The 24,404-nt window shown below is 53.1% G+C and overlaps 1 protein-coding gene across 6 annotated transcripts in view; it reads left to right on the forward strand.

Annotated features, from left to right (window-relative positions):
- The window catches only part of SNPH (syntaphilin), a 47,949-nt gene that overhangs the window by 10,778 nt on the left and 12,767 nt on the right, over positions 1–24,404 (forward strand). The gene's annotated exons all lie outside the window — the stretch shown is intronic.

Consider the following 24,404-nt stretch of genomic DNA (forward strand, 5'->3'; position numbering starts at 1 on the left):
TTATGAATAGCGCAAGGAAACGGGCTGCAGGGATAGGATAGCTTGCGAGGTGCTTGTCTTGCACACAGCCAGTCCAAGTTTGATCCTCAGCACCACAAAAGGTTCCCAGAGCCCTGCTAGGAGTCAGCCCTGCGTACAGCTGGGTGTGGCCCCAAAGCAAGGCAAAAAGAAAAGAAAGGGTTGCAGAGATCATTCAACGAGTAGGGCGCTTGCCTTGCATGCAGCTGACCTGGGTTCAATCCCCAGCACCCCTTATGGTCCTCAAAGTGCAATCAGGAGTAATTAATTCCTGTGTGCAGAGCCATGAGTAAGCCCTGAGCATTGCTGGGTATGATCTCCCTGGGAAATAAAGAAAGGAAGAAGGAAGAAAGAAAAAGGAAGAAGGAAGGGAGGGAGGGAGGGAGGGAGGGAGGGAGGGAGGGAGGGAGGGAGGGAAGGAAGGGAAGGAAGGAAGAAAAGGAGGGAGGGAGGGAGGGAGGGAGGGAAGGAAGGAAGGAAGGAAGGAAGGAAGGAAGGAAAGAAGGAAAGAAGGAAGGAAGGAAGGACAAAGAAAGATAGAAAAGAAAACTGCCACTTCCAACAGGCGAGGTTCAGTGCTGTCTAGTGAATGTCATACCCTAGGAAGCTGGGCCAGGAGGGAATAGGCCAGCTGTAGAACCATGGAGTGGTGGGCCCAGGTAATAATCCTGCCAGATTAGCAACCTTCATGGCTAAAGCTCTTTGTCTGCAGATGCTTTAGGCACACAGGAGACCTCCCACACTCCACAAGCTCTGAGCACAGATCCTCCGATCAGCACTTGTAAATTTTGACTCAGCCCAAGATAGAACATTCTAGAGTAGAAAATCATAGAGCACCAAAGCAGTGCATTTGGAAAGTTCCTCCTCATCTCTGCCTTGAGTGTTCTACATCGAACTCTTGTAGTGGAATGGATTTGGGGATGGGTGTGAAATTCTAGGAGAGAACTAGTCGCAGATGGTGATATTCATGGCTGGGTCTACCTGGGAAGGCTTCCTGGAGGAGGAGGAAGAATTAAAGCAGCATGGAAAGGGTTGGCAGAGGAACAAGAGCAAGTCCTGAGGCAGTGGACCCAGCCATCTGGCTGGGCTCTGAGGCTGGTGCCCTCAGTGGAGGTCATCTCAGTTCTCTGAGATGCTGGACATCACCTTTACAGGGAGTCCCAGGCCCTGGGCAGTCGGTGGCTTTGGGCTTCTCAGGGCTGGTACTCAGAGCAGAGGGAAGGGGATGGGTTACAGGCAGGGGGTAAGGGGGGCAGCTCCCTCACGGAAGCGGCCCCAGGCCTCTGTCTGGCAGTGAGCACTGGATCCAGAGTCGCCCTGTCTCTCCTCAGGTTCTGCCACTTGCTAGCCCAGCCCCTTATGTGACCTCTGACCCCTCATGTGACCTCTGACCCCCCTGGGCCGTGCTGGCGTCCACCAAGGAAGGATGGGCAGGAAGGCTCCCCAGAAGGATTCCTCCTCTCCAGCACCCTCAGTGGCTCCTCTGCCCCTCCGAGTCCCGACTCTCTTCTGGGTGGGTGACAGTGGCCCCCTGGCACGCTGGCACAGGGGCGCATGGACCTGCAGCCTAGCCCTGCCCGTGGTGATGGGTGACGGGGAGGAGACTGAGGCATGGGGGCTCTCCTCAGCTGTTGTGTGCAGCTCATTCCCCAGCTCCCCCTGGGGCTCACGCTCCCCCAGCCCCCAGTCTCCTATTGCTCCTGGTCCCCTCTCTCACTGGTTCACTGGCCTACACAGCGTTTCCTCCCACCACCACCCGCACCGGCCCCCAGGGGGGCTCTCGGGTGCAGGGCTGGTTCATAGATGTCCCTCGGCGCCCCACGCCCAGGCAGCAGCTCCTCCAGGACTGTCCTTTCCACCGCAGTCTCCTCTGCCCCTTTCCTGCGTCTCCCTGCCACGACTTCCCTGTCTCCAGGCCCGACAGAACTGCCATCTGTCACGGGCCCCCGGGGACCCTCCTCCAGGGCCCCCAGCGCCTTCCCTCTGTCACCACACAAGGCTCTAAGCATAGGCTGGAGCGATAGTACAGCAGGTAAGGCGTTTGCCTTGCATGCGTCTAACCCGAGTTCAATCCCCGGCGTCCCATATGGTCCCCTAAGCACCACCAGGAGTGATTCCTGAGTGCAGAGCCCGAGTAACCCCTGAGCATTGATGGGTGTGACCCCCAAAAAAGGAAAAATAAATAAATAAAGCTCTGAGCAGCCCCAAATCCTCCACCCACCAGCCCCAGCCCTGCAGATCAGCCTCATGTCTCTGCTCAGGGCCCGGACAGAGTTGAGCAGCTCGTGAGTCAACTCCTTCCCGAAAACTTGGGGCTTCCTTCCCGAGAGCCTGTGTCTACCCTCACCCCAGGGTGGTGGGGGCTCCTCGCCCAGCGAGGGGGGCTCTCAGCCTGGAAGCTGGTGAGGAGATAAACAACAGGAGATAAATGCGGTGAGGCATCCCTATGGGTGGGCCTCCGTGTGAAGGAGACCAGGAGTCCAGCCTCGACCGTGTCAGTTCCCCGTCTGCTCTCTGAGGACAGTGGGACGCACGTGAGCTGCTATCCCACCCCCACCCCCACCCCCACCCTATTCTGTGACTGTAACTGATGAGCAAGTTTCTGCATTCCCCTGACCCTTCATCTCCTTGATGATAAAAATGAACATCCTAATCCTAATCCTGGTCTCACCAGAGCAAAACTGGTGTGAGAATTCATAGCACAGTGATAGGGCGTTTGCCTTGCACGCAGCCAACATGGCCGACCCGAGTTCAATTCCTCTGCCCCTCTCGGAGAGCCCGGCAAGCTACCGAGAGTATCTCGCCCGCACAGCAGAGCCTGGCAAGCTACCCATGATGAATTCGATATGCCAAACACAGTAACAACAAAGTCTTCAATGGAGACGTTACTGGGCCTGCTCGAGCAAATTGATGAACAATGGGAGGACAGTGATAGTGACAGTAATCCCATAAGTGGGCAAGTGGGGAGAGAACTCTGCGGGCAGGGATGCATACCCCAGAGGCGCGAGGCCCTGAGTTTGATCCTCAGCACTTCCTGGTCCCCAAATACCACCGGGATGGCTGTAGCCGCCCCCGCACTGCTGGGGCCAAGTGTGGCATCACCAGGTTCAAACACTGATCTATCGGCCCACAGTTGGGACAAATAAGAACAGGAAGACCCCAGGATCCTCTGAGCACTGCTTGTGAGCCCCCTGCCTGCCCCCACTCTGAGTAAATCTCATATTATCACCACCCAGTAGGTGCTTAATCAATGCCAGCACCCTTCCATCTGCAGTTAGAAAGAACCGAATGATAGCGAAGGGGAAGAAAGCAGTGTCCGTTCAATTACCAGCGAGCTCTCTTCATCCCAGGCTGGATGACCGCAGAACAGGAACCGTTCAGAGAAATAGAACTTCCGTCAAATGAAAGTCGGACTCTGTAACCTTCTGATTCCTTCCTGCCTTCAATTTCTGTGTTCTGTGAAGGCTTGACTCAGCTCTCATGAGTCAGTTATTAGAAATCAGTTGGGGGTTGACTTCGATGTCTGTGTAGCACAGATAAAAGAGAACTCGGGGGGGGAGGCTGGAGCGATAACACAGCAGGGAAGGCGTTTGCCTTGCACACAGTTGGCCTGGGTTCGATCCCCGGGCATCCCACAGGGCTTCCTGAGTGCAGAGCCAGGAGTTACCCCTGAGCACTTCCAGGGCAGAAGTCAGAGCTCTCACGGAGCCTGTGAGGGGCAGGCAGCGAGGTGTTTGGGCCACGTGGCGAGTGTTGAGGTTGAATTTGAAGAAGCCTGAATCATGGCTGATGGAATGGACCTCCGGGGGCCAGAGCTGTGTGTGATTTCCCCAGGGCCCAGAGCGAGCCAGCACACAGAGGTGCTAGGGACAAAGGGTGCACTGGTCACACGGTACCTCTGTATCCCTCGTAGATGGAGCCCTGGGCCCTGAGACTGCTGAGACCGCTCCAGAGTCACATTTCTCTGTCAGGCGTCCCAGGAAATGTTGAGGGAGCCACAGGTGAGGGATGGGGTAGGCAGGGCCTGAGACTGGGGGGCTGGCCGATTGACAGGGAGGGCCACAGGCAGGAAGGGAGATGGGGAGGGGACAACTGTTTCACAAACACTGAAAACGGCTGAGACACTACATGGCAGCTTCATGTTTGACATGTACATGAGATGTGTCAGTCTGTACATCTGTGTGTGTCTCCCTAAGGAAGAGCCCCCCTGTTTGTTTACTGCCGCCCCTTCTTCTGTTTCCCCTGCCCTGTCCCCTTCTTCATCCAGCTTTATTCCTGCCCAGCAAGCTGCACAACCATGTACAGTGCACAGTTTGTTCAAGTGGGCATCGTTTGTAACTTGTGAAACTGTGACGATGAATAAGATAATGAACACCTCCCCCAGCCCGCCAAGCTTCCTCCTGCCCTTTGGTGATTCCTTCCTCCCCAGCCCCCTCATTCCTAGGCAACCACCAAAGTGACAATGCTCTGTCACGCTACTTTACTTTCCATTTTTCCAGACTTTTTAAATAAATGGAACCAATATAGTCTATCCTTTGGGGCTGGGGGACGGTGTCTGACGTCTTTCCTTCAGCTCAATTATTTTGAGATTCATGTTGTTATAGGGATCATCATTTGTTGGGGTGGGAGCCTCATCCACCAGTGCTCAGGGCTTTCTCCTGACTCTGTGCTCAGGGATCACTCCTAGCAATGCTCAGAGGACTGTAGACGGTACGGGGATTGAACCCGGGTTCACCATGTGCAAGTGGCTTACTGATTGTACTGTCTCTCCAGCCTTTTATCTATCAATCGTGTTTCTGTTTTCTTTTTGTGAGGTAAAGTTCATGATATGGAAAGATAAATCATAAGTCGTTGATGCATTCGTCTGTTGATGGACATTTGGGGCTTTACTTTAGAGTAAGAGCTGCTATGAAGACTTGTGTGTGCAGAAATCTTTATACAGCTTGTACTTCCCTTCACTCCAGGGTGAATACTAGGGGGTAAAGTATAATGCTCGGGTCCTTTTGTAAACACTCAATTTTCAGAACCTGCCCCTGTCCCCAGAGTGGCTGGCCATCCCATTGCACTCCCAGGAGCAGTGGGCAAAGGGTCTACTCCTGTCTCATCCTCACCAACCTTTGGTCCAGCCGGCCTTTTCCTACTTGCCCTTCTATAGTTTGGAGTGGGATCTCCTTAGAGCTTTGATTTGCATTTTCCTCCTGACTCATGATGCTGAGTGTCCTTCCTTCAGCTTCTTTGACACCCATGAGCTTCTTTAGGGAAGTGTCTGTTCAGATATTTTGTCCTTTTTTAAGTATTGGACCATTTGGTTGTTGTCTGATGAAGTTATGCAAGTTCTGGATAGAGGCTGGATTCTTTGTCCAATTTCTATTTTGGGAGAACAGTTTCATTTTCTTAATCAATTTTTTTTAAAAAAACACATGATTTACAACGTTGTTCATTATACTAGTAGTCTCAAGCATTTAGTGCTCCAACACCACCAGTGTGACCTTCCCTCCACCAATATCCCCAGTTTTGCTCCCAATCCCAACCTGCCCCCTTAGGCACATAACAGATTTACTTTATACTACATATTCCAATGGAACTCTTTTTTTAATAGCAAATAGAATGATCAGAAAATAAATAAGAGGGGCTAGAGCAATAGCACAGCAGGCAGGGCGTTTGCCTTGCATGCAGCCGACCCGGGTTCAATTCCCAGCATCCCATATGATTCTCCGAGCACCGCCAGGAGTGATTCCTGAGTGCAAAGTCAAGAGTAACCCCTGAGCATCGCTGGGTGTAACCTAAAAAGCAAAATAAATAAATAAATAAATAAGAGCCAATTTGTGATTACTATATGGTTTTGACCTATGTAAATAGGAACATTAAGACCAGTTAATACAATATAATAAAATGCCTATTATCATTTATATATATATATAAGTTTTTAACTCTGAACTCTAAAGTATATTACATTAAATTTTATACTTGGATTTCATTATGGTAATAATTATATCTCACTTGTCATTGTAAAAACTTTTAAAGTGATTCTATATTAATATATTTTGGAATTTACACTGAATAGGTAAAGCCTATATATGTAAAATTCCCCCCCCCTTGCACTTTATATAAACACTGTAGTTTATTGTTCACGATGATTCAATATTCCAACACCAATCCCACCACCAATACACCTTCCCTCCACCACTGTCTCCAATTTTCCCAGCCGCCCCATAAGCCTTATTTTGTGAACATTTTCTGCCAGTGTCCTGCCCCTGCGAGCCTCTTGGGGTGTCAGACTCAGAGTGCATATGTGTGTGCATATGTGTAGATGAGAGAGACAGACAGACAGACAGGCAGACAGGTAGGCCCGCAGGCCTCCTGAGGCACCTACTTCTGAACTTGCTTCTGCCGATCGCCGTCTAGAAACGCAGGACATCATCTAACAGTCCTTGAAGCTCACGGGTCTCCACAGCCTTAGACTGTCCAAACGGAAGCCTGCAGGATCATGTCAGAACCTCCACGGACCTTGGTCTTGAGACAGAGCGAGCCCCACTGAGGGGCAGCCCAGATGCCTTTGCTGCTGCGATGCGGGCTGAGTTGGGGACTTTCTGCAGCAGTCCAGCGGTGCCTTTCGTGGGTGCGAGTGGTGGCAAAGCTCTCGGGCGAGCAGTGTGCTGGGGTGTCTGCAGCCTGAGAAGGCCTCTGGCGGCCGGGCAGGGGAGCCTGTGTTCATTAAGGAGGCCGTCACACAGGGTAGGCTGGGGGCAGTGCTAGACAACCTTTCCTGCTGGGTGCTGTGTGGCATGGGGCCTGGTTGAGGGTGCCGTGACCACTTTCCTCAGGGCCTTTCTTAGCTCCCCCATGGTGCCTACACCACCTCAGAGAAATGTGTGTGCAAAGGCCCAGAGACCCCAGAGCTACGAGCCAGTGCTCCCAGTAGAGATGTGTGTTGACGGCCAGGGTCTTCTTGGCGTAGGAGTTGTCTGAACTAGTGCAGCAGAGCCAGATGGGAGTCCCTGAGTCTGGGTCCCAGGAAGCTGCACTTCATCCCGGCTCTTGGACAGAGCTTGGAGGAGGAGATGCCGGCGGCGGGAGCCACGGCAGGTGGGGATGGGATGAGGCTAACTCGGGAGGCAGAGGCAGAGGAGCAGGGCTGCCGTCAGCCTTTGGTAGATGGGGAGACAGTGAAATCAAGAATTCCAGAGAGGGGCTGGAGCAATAGCACAGCAGGTAGGGCGTTTGCCTTGCACACAGCCGACCCGGGTTTGATTCCCGGTATCCCATAGTGTCCTCCGAGCACCGCCAGGAGTAATTCCTGAGTGCAGAGCCAGGAGTAACCCCTGAGCATCGCTGGGTGTGACCCCAAAAAAGGGAAAAAAATTCCAGAGGGCTCAGGGCAGAGACAGGGGTGGGGTACTGAGTGTCCTCTCTGCTGCACCCAGGGACAGGTGACAGGGGTTCTCGGACCCCTTCTCCTCGCCCCTGGGCAGATAGTGGGTTCTTGGGACTTCCAGCCATCTGGCAGGCTGTCAACTCTTGTTAGGAGTTCCCGGGCCTTCATCCTGCCTGCAGTCCTGTTCCCGCCTGCTGGGAGGGCCGGGAGCACTGGAGGCCACTGCCCACGTGTCTCAGGGGCCTCGTGAGTTGAGCGAGCAAATGGACCCCTCCAGTCCCTGCATTGCTGCTCACAACACACGAGCTGACATTGCCAGGCCACGGAGGCTCCTGCAGGCCGTCAGCTGGGTCTCTGGCCACGGCTGAACAAATGGGGTTCTCTGATGAAAGGGGGCAGCTGGGTCTGGGTCTCTGGTGGGCAGAGACTGGGGTCCATCACCCACAGTCTACCCAGGGGCTTGGCCAGTTGTCAGAGTTCTCTGTCCCACTCTCCTTCCACCTCAGGCTCCTAATTCATCCTCCTCAGTTTCTCTTGAAGTCATCTCTGCTTGCATGTCTGTCTGTCTGACTGTCTGTCTATCTGTATATATGTCTGTCTATCTGTTCCCCCATCTTAGCTCTTTCAACGTCATGTATTTCCAGTCCATTCTCTGCACAGCTGGTCCAGGGTTATCCTCAGTCACATTCATTGTAAGATTTTTATCAGATAGGGGTCACCTCCAGCCCTGCTCAGGGTACCCTGCAGGGCCAGGGATAGAACTTGGGAGTCTCACACACATGAGTCATGTGTTCTACCTCTTAAACTGCATCCCATATGTGGTTTGTGGCTGAGCCATAGTACAGTGTGTAGGCTGCTTGCCTTGCATGTAGTTGACCTGGGTTTGATCCCCAGCACCCCATATGGTCCCCTGAGTACTTGGCAGGAGAAATTCCTAAGCACACAGCCAAGAGTATTGCTGGGTGTGTCCTGAAAACAAAAACCAAAAAATAAAGAATGTGATTTTCCTCTCAAATCTGGATCTTGGGGGCTAGAATGGTATAGTATAGCAGGCAGGGCACTTACCTTATGTGGTCAACCCAGATTCGATCCCCGGCACCCCATATGGTCTCTCAAGCCCTCTAGGAGTGATCCCTGAGCACAGAGTTAGGAAGTAAGCCCTGAGCACTGTCAAGTAAACAAATGAACAAAACGAAAACAGAGCAAATCTGGACCTGGCCTTGTTCCACTGCCCAGAACTCATTTCCTGTAGACTGAAAACCTTCCTCACTGGGATGGACCAGCTGTCCCCAACATGGCAAGCTCTGGCTCTGTTCACCTCTGTTGGGTTGACCCCTGTGCTGAATCTGGAATGTTCTTCCATAGGCAGGACTGCACTTGCTTTTCAGAACCCTTGCTCAAAGCTGCCTCTAGCTTTCTGGAGACTCCCTCTCCTGTGCTCAGCTTGCCCGTCAGTGCCTGGGACTCCAGAGACAGGCCCAGCAAAACACAGATGCTTGATCAATATTGACCTGGTCAGTGTGGCCATGGGCAGGAGGTGGGGCTTTAAAGGCTCATTCAATTGTGGGGTGGGGCTAGGCTTCTCCCACCTTTGTTTCCTTCCTTACCACATAAGCTACTAATCGCAGGGCCAAAGAGACACTAAGTCCTGTGTTCAGGCTTGAACACCTAGCTTTTGAGGAGGCCAGGCTCACTGCCAGCGGTCTTGTCCAGTGGGAAAACCAGGTGACGGGCATGTGTGATGTCAGCTGCAGAGGTCAGCCCAGCCTCTAGGAAAACATGTGGCAGGGAAGCTATTGATTGGGTCCATCCCCCTCTGGACCTCTCTGCTGCAGCAGTAAATCAAAGTACAGTTATGCACAGATGTCTTTCCTAGCATGATTTTGGAGAGAGTCTGACTTGTCCCTTGGAGATGGGAAGTTAGATTAGCCATAGGGGACTCATGAAATAAAATATCATGCAACCCCTCTACCCTGAATACATTTTTAAAAGAAAGTGCTATAACTTGGTAACTCTGAAACCATGTTAAATTTCAAAAAGATAGAAGATATGGAGTGATAGCACAGCGGTAGGGCGTTTGCCTTGCACGCAGCCAACACGGCCGACTCGAGTTCGATTCCTCTGCCCCTCTTGGAGAGCCCAGCAAGCTACAGAGAGTATCTCGCCCACGCGGCAGAACCTGGCAAGCTAGCCGTGATGTATTTGATATGCCAAACACAGTAACAACAAAGTCTCCAATGGAGATGTTACTGGGCCCACTCGAGCAAATCGATGAACAACGGGAGGACAGTGACAGTGACAGAATATATGATACTTGTGTTTGTATATACCTATAGCTACACATACCATGGTTATAATTACATCAAAAATAGCAACCTTGAGGCTGGAGAAATAGTAAAACAGGTAAGGAGTTACCTTGTGGGCTGACATAGTACAGCAGAATAAGTATTTGCGTTGCACATGGCCAATCTTGATTTGATCCCAGGCATCCCATATGGTCCCCTGAGCACCATCAGAAGTAATTCCTGAGTGCAGAGCCAGGACTAACCCCTGAGCATTGCTGGACATAGCCCCAAAAAACAAGCAAACAAACAAAAATAATAATAATAAAAAAAATAAAATTTTAAGGAGTTGCACTTAGCTGACCTAGATTTGATCCCCAGCACCGCATAGGGTCCCCCAAATCCTGCCAGGAGTGATTTCTGAGTGCAGAGCCAGGAGTGAGCCCTGAGAACTAGCAGTCCCCACCCCAATAAATAATAAATAAGTACAAAAATAACAACCTCCCCCATTAAAAAAAAAAGAATTGTTTATACTTAGAAAAAAATCTAGGAGCAACAATCACAATGATCTTTGGTTTTTCCAAATTGGGTGGTTGTTTTTTTTTTTAAAGGTGTGTGTTACTTTTATAGCTATAATAAAATGTCTGCTTTCACGAATTTCCTGTATTTAACTTTGAAAAGTCAGCCGGAGTTCAGGGAGCTTGGTCTGGTCCATGTCCATCTTCTGGGGATCAATCAGACCCTTGTTTCTAAAAGAAGGGAAAGAAGCGAGCCCATCGGCCGGTGGGTCCAAGTGCTGTCCCCACAGTATCTGGTTCCGTCTCTGCAGGCACAGAAGGGCCAGTTTGCTGCTGAGGAAGCTGAAGCTTGCGGCCACGCCTCTCCAGGGTGCGAAGTTTGCTGGCTGAATCCAGCCTGGGACAGCCCCTGTTGCCTGCGCTACCCCTGGGCCCAGCCTAGGAAGGTCTCCCTGGCTCTGGGGAAGGTGGACCAGGCAACACCTGAGAGCTGGGTCCCAGCCTCTGCAGTTGCTTCTGGCTGCCAGTTGGGGGGAGAGGAGCTTTGCGTGCAGCCCACGCCGGGGACCCCAGCTCTACCTGTCTGGGCCGGCAGCCCGGACTCATGTACCCGGGTCCCTGCTCCCACCGTACCCCTCGGTATCCCAGCACCCTGGACTCAGAGCTGTCTGCCTCGCAGCCAGGTCCCAGCTCCCCCAAGGCTTTCCCAGGGAGAGATGGGCCTTGCTCCTGAACCCAGCCTCAATTCCTCGGTCTGTGAGATGGGACAGAGGTCCCAGCCTGCAGCGTGAGCAGAGCAGAGCAAGGAGAGAGCGAGGGCAGCTGGTGGGAGCCGCACTCAGCCTCGCCAGGCGCTGGGCAGGAAGCAGACAGCGCTGTCACGTCTTTCCGTGCACTGAAGGAAGACAAGCAGGAAACAGAAACCTGGGTGATGGTTAACGAGACTAGGGGCCTCCCAAGCAGAGCTCAGGGGTTCGATGAGAGGCCCAAGGATGGGGTACTGCTTGGACCCTGAGGTGCTGGGGACCATCAGGGACCTCCTGCCCAGCCTGTCCAGTGACCATATGGTCACACTCAGCAATGCCTGAGGGCCTCAGGAGCAGTGCCTGGGGATGCCTGGTGATGCCTGGTGTTGCTTGGGAAGCCATGTGGTGCCAAGGTTGGGAACATTCTAAGCCTGTGTTGTAACTATTGCCCAGTCCCCTGTTCAGTGTATGCATATGTGTGTCTGTGTGTATGTCTTATGTGTGTCTCTGTGTGTTTGTGTCGGTGTGTCTGTGTTTCTGTATGTATGTCAATGTGTGTCTGTGTATGTGTCTATGTTTGCGTGTGCCTGTGTGCCTATGAGTGTCTATGTGTGTGTTTATGTATATTTGTGTATCTGTGTGGCCGACCCGAGTTCATTCCTCCGCCCCTCTCGGAGAGCCCGGCAAGCTACCATAAGTATCTCGCCCGCATGGCAAAGCCTGGCAAGCTACCCATGGTGTATTCGATATGCCAAACACAGTAACAAGTTTCACAGTGTTACTGGGCCCACTGGAGCAAATCGATGAACAACGGGAGGATAGTGATAGTGATAGTGATAGATGTGTCTGGATGTATTTGTGTGTGTCTGTGTGTGTGTTTGCGTCTGTGTCTGTGTGTATCTATGTGTGTCTGTGTGTTTATGTGTCTGTGTTGTGTCTGTTTGTGTCTGTGTTTGTGTGTATGTGTGTCTGTGTGTGTTCTTGTGTGTCTGTCTGTGTGTCTGTGTCTGTCTCTGTGTGTGTGTTTTGTGCAGGGATTGAACTCATGGCTTCACATACGCAAGGCAAGTGCTCTACTGCAGAGTTAGGTCCCCAGCCCAAATTAATCACGATCACTGCTATCCTGTTGTTCGTCAATTGCCTCGAGCAGGCCCCAGTAACGTCTCCTTCGTCCTAGCCCTGAGATTTTTTAAAATGTGCCATATTCAAGGCTCTTTCAGGGTTAGGAGAATGAGACCCATCATGGGCCCAAATTAATATTTTCCTTAAATTGTCAATTCCACCATATTCTTTAGACTGCCTTTTATTAGTTATTTGGTTTTGTTTGTTTGGGAGCCACCCCCGAGCTATGCTCAGGGATTACTCCTGGTGTGGCTCGGGGGACCATATGGGGTGTCAGGATTGACCCCAGCCACATACACTGTCTCTCCAGCCTACAATAATTATTTTTGTTATGAAACCCATTGTCTAAAATTAAAATGTAAACACAGGCAAGTCAAAGAACCCTGGCTGGCAGGCATGCTCCAGACTGCAGTTTGGGATCTCTGCAGTTACTTGCTTCTGGGCAGCTTCTGGCTCTGACCTTCTGGTGCCAGGACCTCTTGTTCCCCGAAAGCTGCTGGAGACAGCCCCAGGAAAGATTAAATGCGGGAGGAGGAAAAGGAGGAGGAGGAGGAAGGGGAGAGAGGAGGAGGATGAGGAAGAGCAGGAGGAGGAAGAGGAGGAGCAGGAGGAGGAAGAGGACGAGGAGAAGGAGGAGGAGAAAGAGGAGGAGGAGGAGGAGCAGCAGCAGCAGCAGAAGGAGTAGGAGAAAGAGCCGGAGGAGAAGAAGGAAGAGAAGTAGGAGGAGAAGCAGGAGCAGGAGGAGAAGGAGGTACAGGAGGAGAAGGAAGAGGAAGAGAGAGAGGAGGAGGAGCTGGAAGAGGAGGAGGAGGAGGAGGAGGAGGAGGAGGAGGAGGAGGAGGAGGAGGAGGAGGAGGAGGAGGAGGAGGAGGAGAAGGAGTAGGAGCAGGAGGAGGAGGAGGAGGAGATCCTGGTTTGACTCTCTGGGATTCCTTACACTCCCTAGGTAAATACATCAACCTTAAAAGGCTCGGCCCACTGCCCAGCTGTGGGTGTGCCAGGCTTGATGCGTGGCAACTTGGCTGCAGAGCTTCATCCGGTCACCCTGACAATGATTAACCGCACTTACAAGGAAATTGGTCCTGAGGGCTCCCAGCTCCCTTTGTGCTGGGATTTGAACCCAGGAGTCTGTGGCCAGCTGCACTCTGACACTTAGTCCTGGGAGAAGGCCAGTAGACCCCGGGACCTGCGCTGATGCTGATGGCAGCTATTGGTGCTGGAGCCACACGCAGCCCTGTGGCCCACGTACACCCATGTTGTACACACACAGCCAGACCGCTCGTGTCCATATTTGTGCTGTGGAAGGGGATGCTCCTTACTCGGGAACATCGGGGCTCGGTTCCCAGGAGCCTCTGTCTACACAGCATTTCAGCCCGTCAATACAAATCCTTGCTTTGCATGTGTTTCTGGTTAAAGACCTTTGTGGGTGGATATTATTGATTTGTTTGCGTTGATCTCAGGCCAGCAGCACCATCATTCATATCTGATGGAAGCACTTCCTCTCTCCTCTCTGGCACATCACAGCCTCCTGCATGGGGCAACCCCGGGTTACCACTTTAGCACCCCTCATAGGACCCTCCTAATCCTCAAAGTTACCAACAGAAAGGGCTGGAGACAGTACAGGGGTTAAGGCATTTGCCTTACATGTGGCCAACTCTGGTTCACTCCCAGCACTGCATATGGTCCACCAAGTACAGCCAGGAGTGATCCCTAAAAGTCCCAGAGTAGCCACTGAGCACCTCCAGGCCTGACCCCAACTTTCCCAACCCCAAAACTCTTTTTTTTTTAAAGAAAATCACCTACAAGAAAGCACAGAAACCAAGACAGGGCACTGTGAGGCCCTGATGGGGCCCGTTGGGGAGAAGCTGACCTTGAGGGTGCACATCAGGCAGCCCCTTGATTGTCCCACCCTGCACGGGTCCCCAGAAGCTCCAGAGATTTGGAGAATTGATTTGGGGGTTTTGAGTAAGCTTCAGCAAGCAGTGACCTTCCAAAGCCGACCCCAAGAGCCCTAGGGGTGGCTGTTGGTCGTCTGCTCTTTACCACATTAAAACAGAAATTGGTGCACCTCAAGTGCCCTGTGTTTGGGTGAGTCCTCCAGAACGAATGATCCCAGGCAAGCCCCCAAAATGTTAAACTGGGCCGAGATCTCCCCAGAGAAATCACACGAAGACAAATTGTGGTGCAATAAGCAAAGGGTCTTTATTGGCTAGCTCAAGCTAGGGCCCTCGTCCAGCTCACTGACACAGTGGCAGCCTTCTCAGAAGGAGCGGCCCCGAGTCTCAAAAGTGAGGGGCTTTTGTTCCATAGCATTATATAACAAGGGACTTTCTACAGACCACCCTTTTGGTCAAATTCTGAGGGGCTTTTCACTGCTAAGTACACTTAGCTGATTAGTTATAAGTCAGAGTTACCTAAGGGTTATATAAGGGTTACATAGAGGGGCTTTCCTACCTACGAAAATCATGACTCAATTCCAGGAATCTGTATTCAGTTCCAGGAATTCTGGAACCGAAACCTAGTCCTAGCTTCTTCTGGCTTCTTTTTGAGCCTGTCATGGCACTGTCTTTGCTTTCTCTATTTCTCAACCACTCTCTGAGCCTTTCAGCAGGTGTCGGGTTCACTGGCCACGCTCTGGGCATTCTGCACGCCAGAATGTTGGGAGCTCCTCTCTTGGCATGGCCCCTGACTTGCCACTTTTCCTCGAGCCAGTTCACTGGCTTCCAGAGCCTGAGTAGGACACCTCCAACCTATGGGGGATGGGAGGGAGAATTGAGAGCCTCAATGGGCGCCCCCGGGTCTGTGCAGGGTGAGGTGTTGGTCGATGCCAGCGCTGTCACCCTTTTTCTCTCAAGAGGCTGGGGCGACTGATCGATGGTTGGTAGCGATGAGGCTGAGTGTGTGTCAGGCCTGTAATTGGACCCCAGCACCACGGAGCCCCCAGAACCCCTGACTGTCATGCTAGTGGCCCTCAGAGTATCTCTGGGTGTCGCCTGATAGTCCCCAAGCACAGCTAGGCCAGATGCTAGGTCAGACTCTGAGGGTCCCCGAGTCCCACCAGCCCAAGCGCCAGTGACCAGAACAGGGTGAGTTCTGCAAGGAGTTGCCTGGACACCCAAGAACTGTGGGGTGGGGTCTCTGGTTTGGGGTTGGATTTTTTTTAATTTTTATTTATTTATTTATTTGCTTTTTAGTGAAGCAAGATAGTCTTTATTGAACAAAACTTGGAAAGATACGAACAGGGTAAAGGAAAGAAATACATGCGGGGTTACTCCTGACTCTGCACTCAGGAATTACTCCTGGCAGTGCTCAGGGGACCATATGGAATGTCAGGGATTGAACCCAGGTCAGCTGTGTGCAAGACAAATGCCCTACCTGCTCCAGCCCCAGAAATACATATTTCTGAGACAACAGGAACTTGAAAGCATGAGCAAGCAGAGACACAGAAAGACACGTGTTCAAGGGAGAACACAGGTTTCTCCACAGTGGGAAATAAATCTCTTGATTTTTTTGTTGAACTCATTTTTTACAATTTTTAAATTTTTTCTGACTTTATTTAAACACTGTCATTGACAAAGTTGCTCACAATAAGTGGTTTCGGGCACTGACTGTCCCAACACCAGTCCCACCACCATTGCCCCCTGGTCACATTGCCCCGTATCCCACCCATAAAGAAAGCCATGAAGAGTTTTCCTTTCCAGTTCCCATTGGACAGTGAGACTTCAGAGATGAATAGAACCCTCCTGGCTCACACCTAGTAGGAGAGATTCTCATCTACCTACGCAGGACACAGTGTATCATAAGGATGATAGTCAAAAACCTCATGGGAAGGGGGGCGTTCCGGTCCGTCCTTCACGCCCTACCGAGGTCACCATTTGCCCCCCGCGAGCGGCTCTCCAACACAGCCACGGCCCCAGAAGCACAAGGACTTAATGCAGAACCCAGCAGCTTGGAGCAGAAAAGTGAAAGGACTATGCGTTAATCCAGGCCATCATGTCTGTCCGGAGGGGAAAGGGTGTTGCCCCATTCGCCCTCTCCTCTCTGGAAAGAAAGATGGCGGCCGCATGGGAGCCTTGTGGACAGCAGGTATGAGCCGGGGATGTGGGGGCGACTAAAACCTCATGGGAAGGGGGGCGTTTCCGTCCGCCCTTCACGCCCTACCGAGGCCACCAGTTGCCCCCCACGAGCGGCTCTCCAGCACGGCCACGACTCCAGAGCACAGAAACCAATTTCTTAACTATCTGACTTTCAGTAGAAATACTTCCAGCATCAATAAGTAAAATAGCAGAAATCCAAAACCAACATTTAATTCTTGAACCCAGCTGTAGAAAGCAAATCACTTCACAATGCTTTTTCAGCATGTCTGATGGCGGGGGGGGGGGGGGTAAACTCTAAATAATAGTGGTGAATCTTTTAATGAAACAATGAATCTAATCAAAGCAGATAGAGTGTTAACTAGAATTCATCTGCCTCACAGGGACTGGGAGGGGTGGGGGGTGGGGTCTTATTGGGGTTCTTCATGGTAAAAAATAAGTATTGGTAAAGGGAAATGTGTTTGATATTTGCATGACTGAGACCTAAACCTGAAAGCTTCGTAACCTTTCCCACAGTGATTCAATAAATAAATAAATTTTAAAAAAATAAAATAAATAAAATTTTAAAAAAAGGATAATAGTCAGAGAGAAAGATGCAGAAGGGCACGTTCCTTCTGCGTGGCCAACCCACGTCCAGTCCCCAGCATCTCATCTGGTCCCCAGGCCCAGAGCAAGACCGAGAAAGCCCTGAGCACCACTAGGAGTGACCCAAACACAAAAACAGAGGCACAGAGCTGTGATTGATGCCTTGCTGGCCTAGCTAGATGCTCATGCCAGCCCTGGCTGTTCTGGAATCACACTGTCATTGGCCAGATAGTGTCCAGAGTGGCCCGTGCTAGCCAGACATCTGGAACTGAGTCAAAGATGAACAGAACCATTATCTTTACTTTCCTGGTGCTTTTCTCCAGACAAGAAGCAAAATGAATGCCTGCCTCAGTACCTTTGATGCTACTACGGATAGTGGAGAAAATAAAGCTCAGGAGGATAGTGGGGAGTTGTGGGTGGGTGGGGGGGTATTTAAATAAAAGGGAAGGTGGGACTGGAGCAATAGCACAGCAGGTAGGGCATTTGCCTTGCATGCAACCGACCCAGGTTCAATTCCCAGTATCCCATGTGGTCCCCTGAGCACCACCAGGGGATAATTCCTGAATGCAGAGCCAGGAGTAACCCCTGTGCATCACCAGGTGTCACCCAAAAAACCAAAAATAAATAAATAAATAAATGGAAGGTTCACTGACAATGTGGCCGTGGGGCAGAAACTCGAGGGGGCAGATAAGGTGCGAGATTGGCACATGCTCACGAGTGTGGAATGTGACAGTTAAGGCTGGAGGGGTGGCGGCGTCAGGAAGGGGGCCGGGAAGGGAGGTTGGGAGGTTTACATCAAGCAGAGCAAGCGCGTCAGCGTCTGTTTCAAATTTGCCCATTGGAGATGTTCACAGTAGCTGCCTCGTAATGGTTCACATTCTAGAAGGTTCTGTCTCAGGGCTGGAGCAACAGTACAGAGGGTAGGGCATTGGCCTTGTATGCAGCCAATGCAGGTTTGATCCCCAGCATTCCATATGGTCCCCTGAGCACTGCCAGGAGTAATTCCTGAGCATCGCCGATGTGACCCAGAAAAAGTAAAAAACAGTAAGAAGTTTCTGTTTGGTCGCTGTTAGAGGTCTTGGGGCTGAGAAGGCTACTGCAACCAGGAAGGACCATGGTGTGTGGGAGCAGGGAGCAGGAACACTCAGATCCAGAGCTCCTGCTGAGAACATGTTGGTTTGAAGATGCTGATGGGGAGGGAAGCGGCCCTGATCTCTCCCATTAACTCCTGTCTGGGAGGTGACGGGAGGCTTCATTGATGGAAGTGGGGGCGGGCGGGCGTTTGCGCTCAGACCTAAGTAGGTATAAGTGATTCTGTAGTCAAGGTCCTTGCAGTTCAAACTATTTAGTTCTTTTAGATAAAAACTGGGGACTGGAAGAAAATGCAATATAATAGTAATCACAGTAAGAATCGGGCTGTAGCGATAACACAGCGGGTAGGGCGTTTGCCTTGCACGCGGCCAAACCAGGTTCGATTCCTCCGCCCCTCTCGGGGAGCCAGGCAAATTACTGAGAGTATCTCACCTGCACGGCAAAGCCTGACAAGCTACCCGTGATGTATTCGATATGCCAAACACAGTAACAAGTGTCACAATGGAGATGTTACTGGGCCCGCTCGAGCAAATCGATGAACAGCGGGAGGGCAGTGACAGTAACAGTGACACTGGAAGAATCAGACTAACGTGTATATTTTGCTAAGGTCCGTGATGACTTCTGTTTATAGAACACCTTCCCAGTGCAGGATCCTCTCTATTAGGGGGCATTTAGCACTCAGGGTTGCTAATCATGACCCCACACCCCCCTCCACCCTCCCCAACCCCCCCAAACCCCCGCCATCCCTCCCCCTTTCCACCCTGGGCCCAACAGTTGTAACCATATTACACTGTCCCATTTTACAAATGAGGAGACTGAGTCTCAGAGGAGTGAAGTAAATTAGGTGGTGGAGTTTAGAATGAAAAATGAGACATTCAGGGCCAGAGCCATAGTCCAGCAGAAAAGGCACTTACCTCGCACACAGGCATCCCAGGTTCGATACTGGACACCCCACATGATTTCCCCCAGGTCCCTCCAGGAGTGATCCCTGAGCCAGGTGTGCCAAAACAAAACAAAACAAACAAACAAACAAAAAAAAAAAAAACAGAAAATCAGACACATCTGAGCCCAAAGCCATGATTCCTGTCTGCTCAGTTAAGTCAGCCTCTCAGCAGTGGGGGAAACTCATTCTGAGACAAAGCGGTTTAAAAATAAAACCTATATGTTTGCTGAACATCCCTTTCAACACTTTCTCAAGAGCTCAGCTAAGGGGTGGGGCGTGTTCTCCAGAAAAGGACGGCTCTGGGGGTCCGGCCCACTGACTCCCCACCCTCTCCTGTCAGAGGCTCTGGGTCTCTGGGGAGGTGGCAAAGCACAGCTTGACAGGGACCGTGGTCTGAAGTCAGCTGGACAGGGCTGGATGACAGGGAAGCCGGCCGCTGAGGATGGGTGGGCCTGGGAAGAGAGAGGGAGAAGGACAGGGCTCCCGGGCGTGAGCTAAGCGCGTGTCCCCAGGCTGAGCTTCGAGGAGCCCCCAGAAGACGCATGAGACCACAGAAGCTGTGGCGGGCGGGAAGCAAGCGGCTACCCACCGTCAGCCTCCTGCTCCTCCGACTCACGCAGGGGCCCTGGGCGAGCCCGCAGATTTCTGCTTGGGAAATGCGACAGTTGGACTCAGTCATCAGGAGCTGCTGGGGGGGCGGAGGAGGGAGGATGACGGGCGCTTGTGTGGAGTCCCAGGAAGACAGCGGCTCTCCGGGCTGAACGTGGGTGGGGAGCTCAACCCCTAGAGAGAGCCGTCTGTCCTAGCAGGCGGGATGTCCCCGCACACACACACACACACACACACTGGCCCTTCACCCTTCGGTCCTTGCAGTCCACGGGCCCTTCAAGTTCCCCATGAGCAAGCCCAGGCTGCAGACCTGCCCGGCTATTTCAGGAACCTTCCTTGCAGATTCCCCCATGGACAGGTTCCAACCCTGCCTGCTGCAGAGCCCGTGCAGTCAGGCTCCTGGCGGCTTTCGTTGGAAGATCTTCCCCCTAGAGAACGGCTCTGCCCACCCCCTCCCCCACCCAGGACGCCTTTGTGTTTGGCACCCGCAGCCCTGGGTTCAGCACCGACTCAGCCTTTTGAGCCTGGGATGCCCCATCTGTGCTCAGGGCCCAGGCCTCCGTGTCTCTGTGTTAAAGTCAGCATGTTCCACATCTATGCGTTATAAAATCAGTGTCATTGTGAGCTAGCTTTAAACTCTGGTCAGGGCTGGAGCCATAAAAATAGTACAGCAGATAGGGTGCGTGCCTTGCAGGCTGCCAACCCAGGTTCGATCCCTGGCATCCTATATGGTTCCCCAAGCTGTATCCAGAGTACTAATTCTTGAGTGCAGAGCCAGGAGTAACCCCTGGGCATCTCTAGGTGTCTCACCGGCCCGCCATCATACACACACACACACACACACACACACACACACACACACACACACACACCACCCTGGTGGGTCAGTTTCTATCTCTCCCCTACTGTGACTTTTTTCCTCGACAAGCTCCTACTTGGGGCTGGAGAGACAGTACAGGAGTTAAAGCACTTACCTGGCGTATTGACCAATCTGAGCTTGATCCCCAGCTACAAATAAGGTAGCCCTAAGCCCTGCCAGGAGTGATCCTTGAGCTCGCCAGGGATCACTTGTAGCCCCCAACCCAATAACTCTCCCTCAAAAAAAAAATCTTCTCCCTTATTCTTATTTTCTTTTTTCTTTTTTTTTTTCTATTTTTTGCTTTTTGGGTCACACCCAGCGATGCACAGTGGTTCCTCTTGGCTCTTCACGCAGGAATCACTCCTGGTGGTGCTCGGGGAACCATATGGGATGCTGGGAATCAAACCCGGGTTGGCCGCATGCAAGACTAATGCCCTACCTGCTGGGCTATCGCTGTAGCCCCTATTCTTCCTTTCTTGACTGGTCTTTTGAACTCAGTAAAGGGGAATATGGACATTGCTAAGACCTGACCATTGGAGTCAGGCATGCAGTTCCCAGCCCAGGCTCTGCCCCGCTTGCCACTGACCATACACCTGCTAGGTAAGCTCAGACGAGGAGGCGGTGACAGGGGGAGGGGTGACAGAGTGGGGGGTGACAGTAGGGAATGACAGTGAGGGGGTGACAGACAGGGGTAACAGTGGGGGGTGACAGTGAGGGGGTGAGAGAGTGAGGCAGTGACAGTGGCGGGGGGCGGTGGGGAGCATCCCATCTGGCTCCAGCTCTGAGGGCGGCTGGGGCAGGACACCGGAAGTGGGTTCCATCCTGTCTCTTCCCCTTTTTCCAAGGCAGTGTGGCCCCAGGCACTAGTCCCGAGGGACCGTCCTGGGCTGTCGGCTGGTCTCACGTGTGAGGGCAAACGCTTGCCTTCTAGTGTCGCCCTGGCGGACAGAGCCCCTCCTGGTGCTGCTTGGTGGAGGGGCGGGGGGGGGGGGGGGGGGGGACCAAGGCTCTGCATTTCCACAGCTGTCGGAGGCTGAGTCACCAGACACACGCTGTTCTGTTCCCTTGCATTTCAGGATCACTTTTTTCTTATATCGATGACAAACTCTTGGTTAAAAAAAAAATATCATTCACAGAGCCACAGTATTAGATTGACCCTCAGACCTGGCATCTGCCCTGTGGGTGGAAATGTCAGTGTCTGAAGAGTGCAGCTTGGGGCTGGAGTGATAGCACAGTGGGTAGGGCATTTGCTTTGCACACGGCTGACCCAGGTTGAATTCCCAGCATCCCATATGGTCCCCTGAGCACCGCCAGGAGTAACTCCTGAGTGGAGAGCCAGGAGTAACCCCTGTGCATCACCGGGTGTGACCCAATAAAGAAAAAAAAAGAATGTAGCTTCCTGGGGCAAGAACCATAGGACAGCGGGGAGGGCGCTAGACTTGCAGGTGGCCGACCTAGGTTCAACACCCGGAGCACCATAGAGTCCCCTGAGCACTGCCAGGAGTGATCCCTGAGCACAGAGTCAGGAGAAAGCTCTGAGCACTGCCTGGTGTGATCCCCAAACAAAAGCAAACACACAGAATGTGGCTTTCTCATTTTACAGGAATAGAACAGGAAACTCGGGTTTCTAGTCATGGATAGGGCTGGAAGCCTAATGATCTCTCCCACAGTCTTAGTAGCCTTTGAGGACGTTGCTCCAGAAGCATCTCCGAGACCTGCCCCTCAGCCCGAGTGGAGCCTGCCTCTCTCCCGGCCGCTGCCTTCCTGCTGTGCGTTGTCTGCTTTTGATTTCAGGCGATTCCCCAGGACTGGGTTTCCCTGAGTTCTGTTGATCTGAGTGCAGCGGGCCACAGCCACAGGGGCCATGCTGGGGAGGGAGTAGCCTCGGGGGTCCACAGGCCGCCCAGAGCAGTTGCATGAGGTTGCATGGGGGCGATGAGAGGATGGAGTTCGACTCTGACTTTCACTTCATTGGGGGTCTCGGAGGAGTGTTGGGGAAATTTCTGGCACTCCTGCTGTCACCCTGACTTCCTGCTTCTCAGCTGGGCCCCTCGGAGCCCTTCTTGTCTCCTGTCCCTCCCCAGCCGGACTCCCGGGCATGCACATGCCCAGAGCCAAGTGTGTCGCTGCCCCTTCTCAGGCCTTTCTCTGGCACCTTGTGGCCTGTGTGTGTGGCTGTGGGGTCCAGCCCCGCTCCCGCCTCCACACTGGGCCTCTGCTTCACCAGGACCCCTGGTTTTCCGGGACATGGGAGTCAGTGACTCACAGCCTCTGTCCAGGCTTCCCCTTCCCTCAAGTGAGCTCGTGCCTAGTGACCTCCTACTCATCCTTCAAAACCCAGTGCTAAGTGTGCACTGGAGGCCTGCAGCCCCTCCCAATAGTTCTTGGCCACTGGGGTCAAGGAGATGCTGTGTGGCCCTAGGGTCTACACCCAGCGGTTCTCCGGGTCACACCCAAAGCACGTGCCTCAGACAGTGTAAACCTCTTGGGCCCCTTAAAGTTCATTTAAAGATGCTGCCCCCAGCCTTCTGAGACCACTTTGCACTCTGAATGTGTTTCTGTTCTTGAAACCTCATTGTGTGGCCATGATCGCGTCTGAAGCACTACCCATGGGGCCAGAGAGATCATCCAGAAAGCCCCAGTACTGGCCAGAAAGCCCCAGTACTGAGGCACAGAGCCAGGAGTGAACCCTTCTGGGTGTGGCCCCCAAACAGAACAAAAACCCCAAATAGCTCGCTTTGATGGTGCCCAGTTTTCAGAGTTCAGCATGGGAGGGCACTGGGCTCAGCACGTGCTGCATGTCCTGAGTTCCACCCCAGGGCCTGTAAGGGACACATATCCCACCACCAAGGACACTCGGTCTCAGCCCTTCACCCACGGGTGCCAGTTTCCGTAGTGTAGTGGTTATCATGTTCGCCTGACACCCACGGGTGCCACACTCCTGGGCTCCTCTCTCAGTGCTCGGGAGGTGCTGAGTGTGAGGGATAGATCTCGTGGCGGGTGCCCCCCTGTGGGGTGAGGCCGGCTTTGGGCTGCGGTGGCAGGAGTCTCTCCCCATCTCCTCACAGTGCTATGCTTCCTCTCCACCTCCCATTCCAAGTGGCCGCCTCTGGCCTCCTGGAGACAGGCCCACGGGACTGCGGGGCCCAGCAGCCAACGGTAGCAGGCACCATGGCAACCATCCTCCTCCCCGGGGCCTGGGCGGGGGTGGAGCTGCAGAGCCCGGGCACCCATGGAGGCCGCTGATGGGGATCCTGCGAGGGGGTTCCCTGGGGGCCTGGGCGGCTTCCGTCCTCCCTGGAGGGACCCCCCATGCCTGAAAGGTCCCGTCCCAGCAGGGGAAGTGCTGCTTCCACCTCCATCCCGGATGAATGGCTGGGCCCAGCCTCCCGGGAGACGCTTGGCTTCGTCCCCGAGTAGGAATGCCAACCCCCTCGCCACCCCGCAGCCGCAGCCAGAGAGGAAGGAAGAGGGGGCTGGAGGAGGAGGCGCGGGGTTGCCAAGCAAGGTAGTCACTGTGGCGGAGTCACAAAGGCCTCCTTGTGCCCCGTGGCAGACGGCCCCGAGGCAGAGCCGCCGTGGCTGCCTCCCAGGACCCAGCCTCCAACTCCACCTGGACTCGCCTCGCTCTTAGCAACCCGCAACCCGCGCCCGGCCGGGCTCCGAGGCCCCTGCTGAGGGCAGCCGGAGCAAGAGCACGCCGGGGAGGGTGCTGGCCTCGCATGTGGCTGACCCAAGTTCCATCCCAGGACCTCAAATGGTCCCCTGGGCACCGCCAGGAGTAATTCCCGAGTGCAGGGCCCAAAAGTAACCCCGGAGCATTGCCGGGTGTGACCCCAAAATAAAACAAACGAAGGCAGAGTCTTCTCTGCCTCCTCCCCAGAGGTGGGGGGTGTTGGGAGGGCCTGGGAGGCTCAAAGCTGTCTGACCATCAGACGACCTTCAGCTGACCTCCATCCTTTCCACAGTCAGCCTGGAAGAGCTGACTTTGGAAATGATGGTCCAAGACCCACATGAAATGCTCAGCATTGGGGGCTGGAGTGATAGCACAGCAGGTAGGGCGTTTGCCTAGCACAGTGGCGGACCTAGATTCGATTCCCAGCATCCCATGTGGTCCCCTGAGCACCACTAGGAGTAATTCCTGAGTGCATGAGCCAGGAG

This window comes from Sorex fumeus, unplaced genomic scaffold (assembly GCF_029834395.1).
Source record: "Sorex fumeus unplaced genomic scaffold, SorFum_2.1 ptg000178l, whole genome shotgun sequence".
NCBI classification, from domain to species: Eukaryota; Metazoa; Chordata; class Mammalia; order Eulipotyphla; family Soricidae; genus Sorex; species Sorex fumeus.